Here is a 13,320-nt window from a genome sequence, read left to right as displayed (position 1 = left end):
TCAAAGACCCATCCCCAACCAACATAGTGCTTATCAGTGACATTCCCCTTGAGCTCCCTCCTTCCACTGGTGCCCCTCTCCCAGCTTCTGGGGCCCCTTCTATCCTGTCCAACACCACCTTGCCACCTTGTCTTACTTCTTCCTGTCTCCCCACCTTGGATCAAAACTCTGATTCTCTGTACTCAGCTATTTGCTATTTACCCAAAGAAAAAATTCTGATTAAATTCTGTCATGCATTCATTTTTGAGTATGCCCTCTTAGGCTCTGTGGGTTAAAAGAGCAATAAGACCTCAAGAAGTTCCCATCCTATCTGGGGCTGGGCTACAGAGATGTGTATCAGCTCTTAGAAGCCCATATGAGATGAGAACTGCTAGGATAGAGCTATACACAGGGTGATACAGGTCATGGAAGCATGACTCTCTCACTTATAATTGTATTTTAAAAATAAAAGTTTGCACTCAAAGGAAAGAATCTCATATGCCCCTGAAATGATACCTGTGGATTCAGTAGCAACACTATTTTATAAGCGCAAATAGTAGTTACCATTTCTGAGGATTTATTGTACACCAGGCACTGGGTTATGTGCTTTACATATATTAACTCTTTTAAATCTCACAGCAGTTCTATGAGGGACATATAAATAACCCACATTTTATAAAGATGTACACTTGGAGAGGTAGCAAGTGATGTTTCTGGTTTGGAATCTGGATACATGAAAGTCATCCTTGATTCCTATTTCTCCCTTCACCTTCATATCCAATCATTTGCCAAGCTCTGCTGACTCTTTATCTAAATATTGATCAGAACCATCCGTATTTTTCTATTATTTCCCCGCCAGCACCTTGATCAAGGCCATTATCATTTCTCTCTTGGCTTATGACTTTACTCTCTGAATTGGTCTCTTGACAGCAGCCAATCCAGAGTCAGGCTGCATATACAGAAACACAATCATATTACTATCTTATTTAAAACCTTTCTATGTTTGTTACTAGAGATAAAGTCCAAAATGTTAACAGGGCCTGCAGAGCCCTCCACCCTCTGGCCTGCCCAGCGTCCCCACCCTGTCTCCCTTACTCTCATTGCAGACTTGACCTGGCTGGTGCATTCCTGGTGAGCACCAAGAGTGTCTCTGACCTCTGGACATTCACACATGAGGTGACTTCTGGCTGAAACCTTCAGTCCTACCCCTCCCCCTCTGTCTAGTTCCTCTTTACCCTTTGGATCTCCATTAAGCAACCTTTCTAAAGGAAGGTGTTCTCTAGGCTGTGTCCCTCTTAGATGTGTTCTTAGATCCCTTTACTACGTGTATCATGGTACTCTTCATTCTATATTGTTACTTTTATTTAATTGTCTAGCTTCTTAACTAAATGTAAGCGATCTTAGGGCAGGGACTAGGTCTGCTCCATTCAGAGCAGACTCCAGTCATTTGCACAGAGTAGGGCCTTAATAAACGCTTAGGGAATGAACCAACAAGCAAATTAGATCCATCAGTCTGACTCCTCAGTTCACACTCCTAAGTGTGATGCTGTACAGTATCCCTGCTGAACTCCAGCTTAGGAGGGATCATGTCGTGGTTAGAAAAGCATCACTACCCCATTCTCTACTTTGGATGAGAAATGAAAATCTAGATCTATGGTTAAAAGGAGTATGATGAAGAGTCAATGGTTGATTATATCAGGAAAACTGAACTTGCAGGAAAAGGTTTAAATAAGTAGCTTATTTTTTAAAGAAAAGCATTTGTTAAGAAATCTGTATTGTATTATTCCAAGATTTTTGAATCCATGGAATTCTAGAACTAAAAGTTATTTATTCTCAGCTATCTTAGTGCTCCATAATTTATAGGTGAGCATAAAAGGTACCAGCAAATAAACAATTGTCCCAAGTTTACCAGGCAATGACAGTGGAGCCAGGCTGAAAGTATGGACAGTTTTGAGCAGAGTTTAGAAAAAAGTACTCATGATAGATCTATAAATAGATCTATGAAGAGGAGCTGAAGAAAATTAAGATTAGGGGCTGTATCTTTGTGCTTCAGAGTTGAAGGCAAGTATATTCTCCCATAATACACTAGTTATAACCACACTCAGAGAGTAAATATTAGATAGAATATAGAACATTGTCACGATCTAGTAAAATATTCCTTATGGTCAGTGACCCATAATCGGCATAACAGCTTAACACCTAGTTTAGAATTGCTGGTACTATTATTCAGCCCAAATAATATGCATTAAATATTTTAGTAATTCTAAAAGGTGATGTATAATATAAATCAAAGGTATTATTTGTATTATTCTCATTGATTTTGTATTTTTCTAAATGATATGATCTTAATCCAGGATAATTATATGAGTGTCGACTAAGTACAGTTATAATCAACATCTTCACATAATCAATATTCAAAAATATACTCCTCTAAAATAAAACTGGAGTATTATGTATTCTAGTTCAATTAAATTAAACAAATACTTTTTGAACACCCAATAAGTGCCAAAAATTGGCAAAACACTAGGGATACCTGAATAATTAATACATGACTTCTGCTCTCAAACTTTAAGTCTAGTAGGAGATAAGACTTGTCAACAAATTGTTTCCAGCATAAGTGCAATAAGGGACATACATTTGCTAAGAGATTATAATGAAAATAAAACAAATTGTTAAAATTCAGAAGGATTCCATTCAATAAACACACTGGGTTTTTTTTTTTCCTTAAAATATTTCATTTCATGTAATGAATAACCCCCAAGGTAAAAATATCAGTAAAAATAGCAAATTGTCTTTCGTACCCGTCATTCAATGTACTGGTGGAAAACAGAGAGATAAAAACCTACCTTGAAGAGAGAGAGCAAAGGAAATGAGTAGACCAGTGCTGAATCAAGACTTTATACACTTTTGTAAAGGTCAATAGTGACAATTTCAGACAATTTTGCCACTGTTTCTAAATTTGTCTACTGGTTTTTGAGAAGTTGAACCCATGGATCTGGATTTGGCACCCAAAATGTCTCTGAAGCAAGGGTGTAGGATGCCAGAAAACTATTCCATTTCTATAACCAAAATCCGCAGACTAATTTAACTCATTCTTTAAATGCTTGCTGCATAATAGGATTAGACAATATTAATAAGAGAAGCAGCAACACCCCTTCTGGTGACATCAATTTTGGAGTCTTGGGGTCTAATGCTATCTCTCCCAGTGATTTTGAACAATCAAGTTAAGGGTCTCAACATTTTCCACGTTGACAAGTTAACAATTAACAATAGTTGTCTACTATTTATTTAGGCCATTCTAACAATACTAAGAAAAAACACATATTAATGATTTACTATGTTCCAAGCACTGTTCTAAGCACTTTGCATATATGAATTCATATAACAACACTAAAAAGTAGGACTTTTATTAGTCCCACTTTACAAATGAGAAAATAGAGGCAGAGGTGATAAGTTAGTAATTTTTGGAGACAAGATTTGAGCCTAGAATTTGGGGCTTCAAAATCTATTCTTGTAACCATTATGATATACTATTATTCACTCATAATTCTGACAATGTTCTTTAATATCTTCCCCCAAAAAATGTAATTCTAGAAAGTGTCCTTTCTATCCAAGGAAATATATTGTTATCTTCTTCTTCCAGTTGCCAGGACATTTTCTTTTGCTGCAGTCGCTAGGTAAAGCAAACAGCTGATTGCTATAAAGCTAAAAACAGCTAGACAAAGCCCTTGGCTTTGAATCACTTTTCCAGGACTTGAAAGCCTTTTGCGAAACCTGAAAATGTCTCCCCGGAGCAAAGGAGTTTCTGAACTATGTTTAAAATAACTTGGGAAGCGATGTAAAAATGTGGAATTCTCTGAGGTTATAGGAAACAGCTCATGCAATCAGTTCTCAGCACTTTTGGGCCAGTTCCGCATAACTCTTCACCCAAACCAATTAATTCACCATTTTCCATTGAGGAAAAAAAGAAGAGAGTCGAGAGACACCTATGCTGAAGCCTATGACAGCAGCGTTACGGGCAGAAATGGGCCAGTAATAAATGCTGAAGCAAGTACTGCATAATTATAGCTAATCAGTTATGCTAAAGTGAGCCACTATGGCAGCCTAATTGAGACGATCCTTGTTGCTTCTTACAGGAATGCAATTTAATTAGAATGAGTACACTGACAGCAGTAACCTCACAGAATCCCAGGCAATATGAGATGAGCAAGAGAAATATCACCCTGGCTGGCTTTCAGTCTATAGGAAATGGACATTGAAGCTGTCTACTTGGCCTATGGGAGACTGGAAGTCGTTTTTCCTGTGTGTTTAGGGCTTGAGAAAACGGGTGTGTTGTTGTGTTTGGACATTTAAAGAAGAATCAATCCAGATAAAGCAGACAAAACAGTTTAACGTGCATTTCAAGGAGCTCTGAGGTTTCAAAATTCCAAAAGCAGAAGAAACTAACCAGATTGGATTTTCAGAGGGGTCTAATTTGGAATAAATAAGAGGCAGCTATTAAGAGTAATAAATCTGTTTCCATTGTGAATAGTCAGGAGGAGAGACATGTTCCTGTAGACTCTGAGGGCAGCTGGTGGGGAGCAAGAGGAGGTGCACATGCTGAGGGAGAGGGAATGTTTTGGTTCAGTCTATTGAAAAAAAAAATCCCAAGAAAAGGCAGGATCAGGGGGCTGCTGATGTGGCCTAGCTGGCATTTGGTAGCTGACCAACCTACAGGGTAGATAGGCAAGATAGCTTTGGAGATTAAAATGTGGCCTCTGACATCTTATGATAATTCCAGGAGAGTGAGGCAGGGTTACTCATTCTCTGGCTTACACAGAGAATGGGAATCAAAACAAAAGCCTTCTTGTAAAGTTGTGTCTTAAAAAAATAAAACAGGTGAGAGCTAAATTTTGTCAACAGCTGCTATATTCAAATGATCAAATCCCGCACATAATTGACTGGACAATAATACTAAAGTAACTATGTATTCCTAACAGAGAAGCACCTTTGAAGATTTGCTGTATATTGATGACCAGAAGTCATTCTACTTAAAATGTAGTTGATCAAGCACTCTAATACACAGACCCAAAAGTCAAATCTCACTATAATAATTGTGAAGACAAAATGTTTTGCAACATTGACCGCACAGATGTTACTACCATTTGAGAGCCAAATAATTCACATGATGTTGCTTTGAATCACAATTTATTACAAGTTATTCTTTCTGTTTTTAACTTAGATGGAAGGGTCAATATCATAAAAGATGTTAGAGTATGTTAGTGAATGGAGGAAGGGAGAGAGGAGTTTGCTGCAGATTTAAAAGAAGGAAAAAAACAGAACTATCAAATCCTCTCCCTTCCAGGGTGCCCATCTTTTTCCCCTCCCAACTCTATCGGTGCGATTTGAGGATGAGCACATTTGTCAAAGGACTTGATGTGTGGATGTAAAGTGATGCTTTCATGTTTGTTAGAAAATAAGATCATAAGTTTATGAGGAGGATAATTATTAGAGAAGTGTGTGGTATTTAAATGAGAATGAGTTACAAAAGTATCATAGTATATTTAAAAATTACTCGATGCATTTAAGAATAGTGGCTATCTCTGTGTAGTCAGATTATGGATTCTTTAAAAAATTATTTTGCATCTCTATGTTTTCTTTTTTTTAAATTAATCTATTTAATTAATTTATTTTTGGCTGCATTGGGTCTTCGTTGTGGTGCACTGGCTTCTCGTTGCAGTGGCTTCTCTTGTTGCAGAGCCCTGGATCTAGGTACCGGAGCTTCAGGAGTTGTGGCTCACGGGCTCTGGAGCGCAGGCTCAGTAGTTGTGGCGCATGGGCTTAGTTGCTCCGCGGCATGTGGGATCTTCCAGGACCAGGGCTCGAACCCATGTTCCCTGCATTGGCAGGCAGATTCTTAACCACTGCGCCACCAGGGAAGCCCTATATTTTCTAATCTATAATAAACATGCTTTTTTTATATCTTTATTGGAGTATAATTGCTTTACAATGGTGTGTTAGTTTCTGTTGTACAACAAAGTGAATCAGCTATAAGTATATACATATATCCCCATATGCCCTCTCTCTTGAGCCTCCCTCCCATCTTCCCTATCCCACCCCACTAGGTCATCACAAAGCATCGAGTTGATCTCCCTGTGCTATGTAGCTACTTCCCACTAGCCGTCCATTTTATATTTGGTAGTGTATATATGTCAATGCCACTCTCTCACTTCGTCCCAACTTACCCTCCCCCACCTGTGTCCTCAAGTCCGTTCTCTACATCTGTGTCTTTATTCCTGCCCTGCCACTAGGTTCATCAGTATAAACATGCATTTTTGTGTAATAAAAAATTATCTTAAAATAAGATGCTGGTCAGTATTTCTGGATGTAAATTAGGGTCATAATTGGGTGTATGTCTTTATATATTCACATATATAATATATACTATATGCATATACATATATAATTAACATATAAATAAGTCAAACGTATTATACACCTATCTTGTTTTTTCTGGTTTGCCTTTGGCCTCTTGCCGTAATCTGTATCAGAGCTTACATTTTCTTATACTTCCACTCACATCTTTCTTGCTTTCCTCCCTACCCCACACATGACCCAGGTTAACAATTTAGAATTCATCCTTTGATATTTTCCTCCATGCTGAAATGGTTACGTAGGTATGCAAACACATCACACATTGCTCTTGGTTGTTTAACAAAATGAGATCAATTATATATAGGTCTCTAGGTCTTACTTTCCTCACTCAATAACGTCTTTGAAAACCTGTCAAACCAACCACAGGAACTCTAATTCCTCATTTTAATGGCTGTATGATATTCCATGGAGTAGATGTACCATAATTTATTCAGCAATTCCCCTATTGAAGTTTCTAGATATTTTTTGCCACCATGAAAAATATTGTAATTGGCATCTTTGTATGTGTGTCATTACTCAAAGTTTTATTACTTTGGGAAAGTGTCCCAGGAGTGGAAATATTAAGTCAGAGAAAACGCATTTAAAATTTTAATATATATTGCCAGATTGCTTTCCAAAAAGGCGGTAACACTTAACAATTTCACCTGCCATGTATGAAAGTACACTTTTTCCTGCATTACTGACAGTAATTGCATTCTCATTCTTTTTAATTTTTGACAATCCAATAAGTGTAAAGTAATATCTCATCTTAACTTTAATTTCATTTCCCAGCCTATTAAAGAACTTGAGCATCTTTTCAAAAGCTTATCAGTCATTTGAATTGATTGTCTGAGTTGTTTATTTTGCCTATTTATTTTGCCTATTTTCCTATGGGGGTGTTTGGTTTTTCTTTTCAATTTGCAGCTGTTCTTTGTACATTTTGTATCCCAGTCCTTTGTCTGCCATCTGTATTATCTGTTTAATTTACCATATCATTTGTCTCCTGAATTTGTTTGTGGTAAGAGTTGTATTATATTTTGATACAGTTAAATATACCTATCTTTTCTTTTTATAACTAAGAATATTTATGTGTCTAGCTTTGGAGGATTATAAATGGTTATATTTAGCCAGTATTTCTTGGTAGTCCCAGTATTAGGTGCCAAGGGGAACGACAACAATAACAAAATTGCCTTTTGCAAATGGACAATTTGGGAACAGAAAACTCCAAAATAACGACTTAAATAAGACAGAAGTTTATTTCTGTCATAAAGTGAAGTTAAGAAGGACTTAATCCAGAGCGTGGATGTATACCCCACTGTAAGGGATCAAGTTTCTTCTTTCTTGATGATCTATTGTGCATGGCTTTTATTCCCCATGTCAGCTCATGACTCAAAATTCTGTTGGCGATCCAGCCATTTCGTCCATTTCCAGTCAGAAGAAAGAAGAAGGAAAAAAGCGCCAAGCCCTTTAAAGATTTTTCTCAGAAATTGTCCACCATTTCCATTTACATCACATTAACATCACATTAAGAAGAACTTAATGACACTTAACTGCAAAGGATGCTTACATTTCCCTGGCCACTAGTGAAGAGAGACTACGAAACAGTCTTTACTTCAGGTGGCCTCTTGCTCAGCTAAAAACCGGGGGTTTCAATATTATGGAAGATGACTAAAGCTTACCACAAGAGACCTTCAAAACAATAATTAGTCAAGAGACTTTGAGACTAATGATTTTGGGGAAAATATATCTTTTATGAAGGCTTTATGCTACTCTAAATAGATAAATAAATGATGAGTAAATACATTAATGAATTCACTTCTAATATTTTTCCAGAGCTCATTTATTTTCCCTAACCTCTCTCTTCCAACACAACCACTCTCCAGTCATCTTCTTCTCTAGCCAAGTGGGAACAGACATTTTATAGCAGATGATGCCCACTTATTTGGAAAATTGTTATCAACCAAAAGTGACCAGACACCAGTGCATAAAAAAGAGACCTTATTTTTTCCTATCCATTGCTCTGGTTCATCAGTTGCCTGATGCTCTCAAGAATCTGGAAATTTCCTTCATGAGTCTGGTAAAAAAGGATCAAAGAAAGAACTCACTGGGAGAAAAAACATTTTCCAGTTAGAAGGGTTAATGCTGCAGGGTGTTTTTTAATGAATGGCTAGTGGCTAGATTCAAAACAGTAACTGCTGTTTAGATGCTCTCATGTCTAGCTTATTTTTTTTTTTTTTAGCTTATTTTTTAATAAGATTGCGCACTGCAAAAGAATGTAATAAATTTTATCTTTAAGAAGTAAGGATAGAGGCAATGCAGATGCCATAGTTTATAATGTGGGTCTGTTATCTGGCTGCCTTTTGAACCTAAGAGATAAATTTCAAATTATATTTCCCCACCGTTTGCCATGTATTGAAACTAATGCAAACTTCTTAAGCAAAGCAGGTCTCTGATTTTGAAATAAGATATCTGAATTATTAAAGAAATGGTCAGGAATTACAATTAGGGCCACATGACAGGCAGACATATGTCTTTTTATTTTATTCTTTGATCATGTCTAATAGTAATAAAAGAAAAAAGAAGAAACAAATATCCGGTGCTGAGCTGCTCATTTACAATTCCACTATCTCTGAAAACTCCTGTATCTGTCATTCAGCAGGATGACTTTTTCCCTCATGATTGAAACTGAATTCAAATACATGAAATGGGCCAATAAAGTTAGACTCTTAGGCAGTGATGTTTCAATAAACAAAATCTCCAAGCAGCACTTTATTAATCAATTCATGCCACCAACGAGCATGTTAAAATTATAAATCATGCAAATCAGAGCTACCTGATTTTGCAGCTGTGAGACATATACTTCTATTAGTCCTCACAGGAAACTGAAGATGGCAAAGTCGTCAAGTCTGAAATTTATCTTCCCTGTTCTGCTTCCTTTTCCTATCTCTGTTCTCTCACTTGTGAGGTTAATGTTCTTTGATTTTTTTTACTCATTTCCAGTCAGTTCAGCTCATGACCTGATTATTGGGCAGCTGGGCATGGGGCTGTGTGCCAGTCATGAGGTGAACACTGGTAAATAGGCAGATCCCCGCCCTCCAGGCGCCCAGGCCCTAGAGCAGAACTGCACAGCCCTATGGTGAGACCCATTACAAATTATTTTAAACAGAATAGTACTTGTAATACTTATGTTTTCCAGTGATTTTTTTTTAACAATTGTATATTTCTTGTTTTTTTTAGAGAATATAATATTTATTTATTTATTTTTGGCCACGTTGGGTCTTCGTTGCTGCGTGCAGGTTTTCTCTAGTTGTGGTGAGCAAGGGCTACTCTTCTTTGTGGTGCGTGGGCTTCTTATTATGGTGGCTTCTCTTGTTGCAGAGCACGGGCTCTTGGTGTCCGGGCTTCAGTAGTTGCAGCACGTAGGCTCAGTAGTTGTGGCTTGCGGGCTCTAGAGCGCAGGCTCAGTAGTTGTGGCTCACGGGCCTAGTTGCTCCGCGGCATGTGGGATCTTCCCGGACCAGGGCTCGAACCCGTGTCCCCTGCATTGGCAGGTGGATTCTTAACCACTGTGCCACCAGGGAAGCCCCTCCAGTGATTTTTATTTAAAAAATATAAATTAGAATATGCAGAGAATCAGTGATATATATAATAAATGTTTGATATGACATTAAAAATATATATAAATTAGAACAGATTTGAAAATATCCATACATTAATGCATATTACTTGCAATCACTCACACGTTTTCTCCAATGGAAGCATCTAGCTGACACCTGGTCATAAACTCCAGCCCATCTGATCTACACCACAAACCCTAAGCCTTGATTTTAGGAACACTTGTCACGTATGTGACTGAGGAAAGAGGTGAGGACTAGACTTATCTGATGCACTTGTCTCAGAAAAAAAAGAATTTGAAAACAGATCACGTGCAGTGGGTTAAAATTCATTTACATTATCTGTAACTAATTCATCTTGAAGAGCTCTCAACTATGTTCTCACATCTTAATACTCTTATTTCTAATTGGGGAGTCCAAAAGGTATCCTGCTAGAAGTGGCTCTTAAAATTTAGCGTCTATCAAAATACCATAGAGGGTTTATTAGAACCCAGATTGCTGTGTGCCACCCCCAGTTTCTCATTCAATAAGTCTAGGATGAAGCCTGATAATTTGCATTTCTAACAGGCTTCCAGTTGCTATTGATGCTGCTGGTCTGGGGACCTCACTCTGAGAACAACTGTGCTAGACTAAAGGAATTTCCTGCAATAGTAAGCAAGTGTTAACCCACCAGGGCCTACTGTATTCTCCTCGGACCTACCCAATCAACCAGCCCTAAGGACCAGGCTCACTTAACCTTGCTCTGGTGACTTAGACAATGGCACACATAGTACGCCTCCATACTCCAAGAGAGGAAAGTCTTCCCCCCAGGGCTCCCTGCCCCAGCACAGGTCTACATGGAAACATCCTTTACTACCTCCCACTGCAAAGGACTCTCAGCTGTAGAGGCTATGTTTTATGAGACAGTTTATGTTATTCTAGGTAGCTTCTCATTTTTTTAAAAAATCATCACCCATCCCACCCCCAAGTAATGTCTACAATGAATTTCCACCATTCCTATTTTGCGTTGACCATGTCTCAGAACTTCTCAGTATCTACACTAGTCAGGCCAATTTGGGGTTTGACAAATATGTCACCATAGACAAAATCTTGTTTTGGTTTATCAGAAGAGCCTAGAGGTTAAGCGGTGGGCTCTGAAGTCAGGCTGCCTGAGTGTGAATTCAAATTCCACTCTTACCTAACCAGGTGACACTGAGCAAGTTCCTGAGTTTTCTCATCCATATTATGCCTACATCTTAAGGTTTTTATTTTAAATAAAATGATATCTATAAAGTCCTCAGAATAGTACATGGAAGAGAGAAGGTATTCAGTGAGTGGCAATAATTATAAAAGAATTGTAACTACATTGGGGCATATAGGAGTAGAATTTATTCAGTTTCTCACTAATCAAGAACGGCCATATCCTGGCAGGACTAATAGGCAGGTATATAATGAATTCCTTTGGATCTTCAACCTCTTGCAATAGTCTTCGTGGTGAAACAGGTTGAGCTCACAGACACATTAAAATCAGGGATAATGGCTGTGACTTTCTGCACTCAGTCAAACAACATGGTAAGGAATTTTGTCCTTAAAGAGCAATAACCCAATTTAGGAGGTTGAGCATACGTCTCACTTCATTTCAAAAGCACTAAACTCACACTGAGTGTGGCAGGAAGATCTAAGCTCCTATAAGACTCTGTGCTCTGGGTACTGTTATCATCTCCTGTTTATAGGGAAGGAATCGAGCCTTGGGGAGGGAGTGACTGCACAAGGTCACAGTGTTAATATCCAGCAGGACCAGTACTCGAAAGTCAGGCAGGCTGACACCAGAGGCCATGATCTTCACCCTTCTGGCCCTTTGTCTCTGGGTTGGTCCCAGAGACAGCTATTTTCAGTAAGTAATTAGATTCATGCAGCTTTGGTGTCAGTGGAAAGAGAAAAGGTGACATTACATACTCCGTCCTACCAGGTACAGAGAACAGACCAGGAATGCTGGAAAATTTCAGCACCATGACCTTTGGTGTCTGAGAAAAGGAACGTGAGAAGTTGTGTGTTGCTGGATTGGACACAGAGCACACAGAATAAAATCACATGGAATGTTTTACCATCTGTCTGGATTTTTTAAAAGTAGGCTGATTACACTTATAATGTCATCTCATGATTACTCAGAAATTACATCATAGCCTATTTTTATTCTGTCATATAGTAATTTGTGTGCTGCAAATTAAGACCAGCAAGAATAAAACTCCAGTCTCCTGCTGTCAGGCTATTCAACATTCTCTTAGACAAATTACAAACATATGTTGAATATCCACTCTCTGCCCAGTCTTGGTGCTAAGCTTTTGGGAAAAATACAAAAATATCAGACACAGTTCCCATCTTAAAAGAGCACACGATCGTATTGGTAAGATGAGGTAAATGCAACTAAAATTATTAGACCAAAATAGAGGATCAGATAAGAGGAATGTAGCCAGGAAGATAGTGTTGCATTGACAGCATGGGAAAACCTGTGGATAAAGAGGTGGAGACATACAAGCTGTATTTGGTTATTCTGCCGGCAACATGACAATACACTTGAAATTCAGACTGAGGGCAGACTGTGGAAGGCTTTGGCTGTCTGGCTAAGGAGTTTAGATTTTACTCTAGATTTTAAAAATATTCTTTTCAGGGCCAAATACAGTTTTCAAACTAACTACAATGTAAGCATCTTGACTGAAACTTCTGCATTTAGCAAGATGGAGAGATGGAGTAGATTTACCCTCTTATCTAAAACAACTAAAAATATTCACAGGAGATGTGATACAATGGTTTACTAGTCATTATTCAACAAACAAGGAAGGGCAATGATCCTTTAGAGATGAAACAGACAAGGTGAGCCCCATGACAGCCCCAGGTGACTGCTTGGAGAGTTGCCAGGTCAGGGCATAGGGAGTTTTCAGCCATCTCCCTGAGTTAAGGAGATGGAGCTGGGAGTCTGAAGTGACCAAGGTGGCTAGGGTTCATAGAACGGAGCATTGGAAAGGAGAGAGCTGCTCAGAGAGAGAGTTCTGGGTACCTTCAGAGGATCTTCCCCAAGTCCTCAGCTGAGTAGTGATCAGTACATTCCTGTGAAGAAAGAACCACCCAAAAGGACTAGAGGAGAATTGTCAGAGTCCACCAGAAATAGTTCCTGTTTCCCCAAGTCAGAGTGGAAAATCTCATACTTCATGGGAAATCAGGAAGAATATTCAAAAAAGTTTTGCCTCAATAGTGGGGAAAATTTGCCCAAGACTAAGCACTGTGCTAGTACTTCCTATACACTTCAAAATCTGAATTGAAAGGGTCAGTTTCCAAGTAACTCAACTGCATACTAGAA

The sequence above is a fragment of the Eschrichtius robustus genome, chromosome 6, assembly GCF_028021215.1.
Source record: "Eschrichtius robustus isolate mEscRob2 chromosome 6, mEscRob2.pri, whole genome shotgun sequence".
NCBI lineage: Eukaryota > Metazoa > Chordata > Mammalia > Artiodactyla > Eschrichtiidae > Eschrichtius > Eschrichtius robustus.
The sequence above is the reverse complement of the archived record's forward strand: the minus strand, read 5'-3'. Positions refer to the sequence as shown.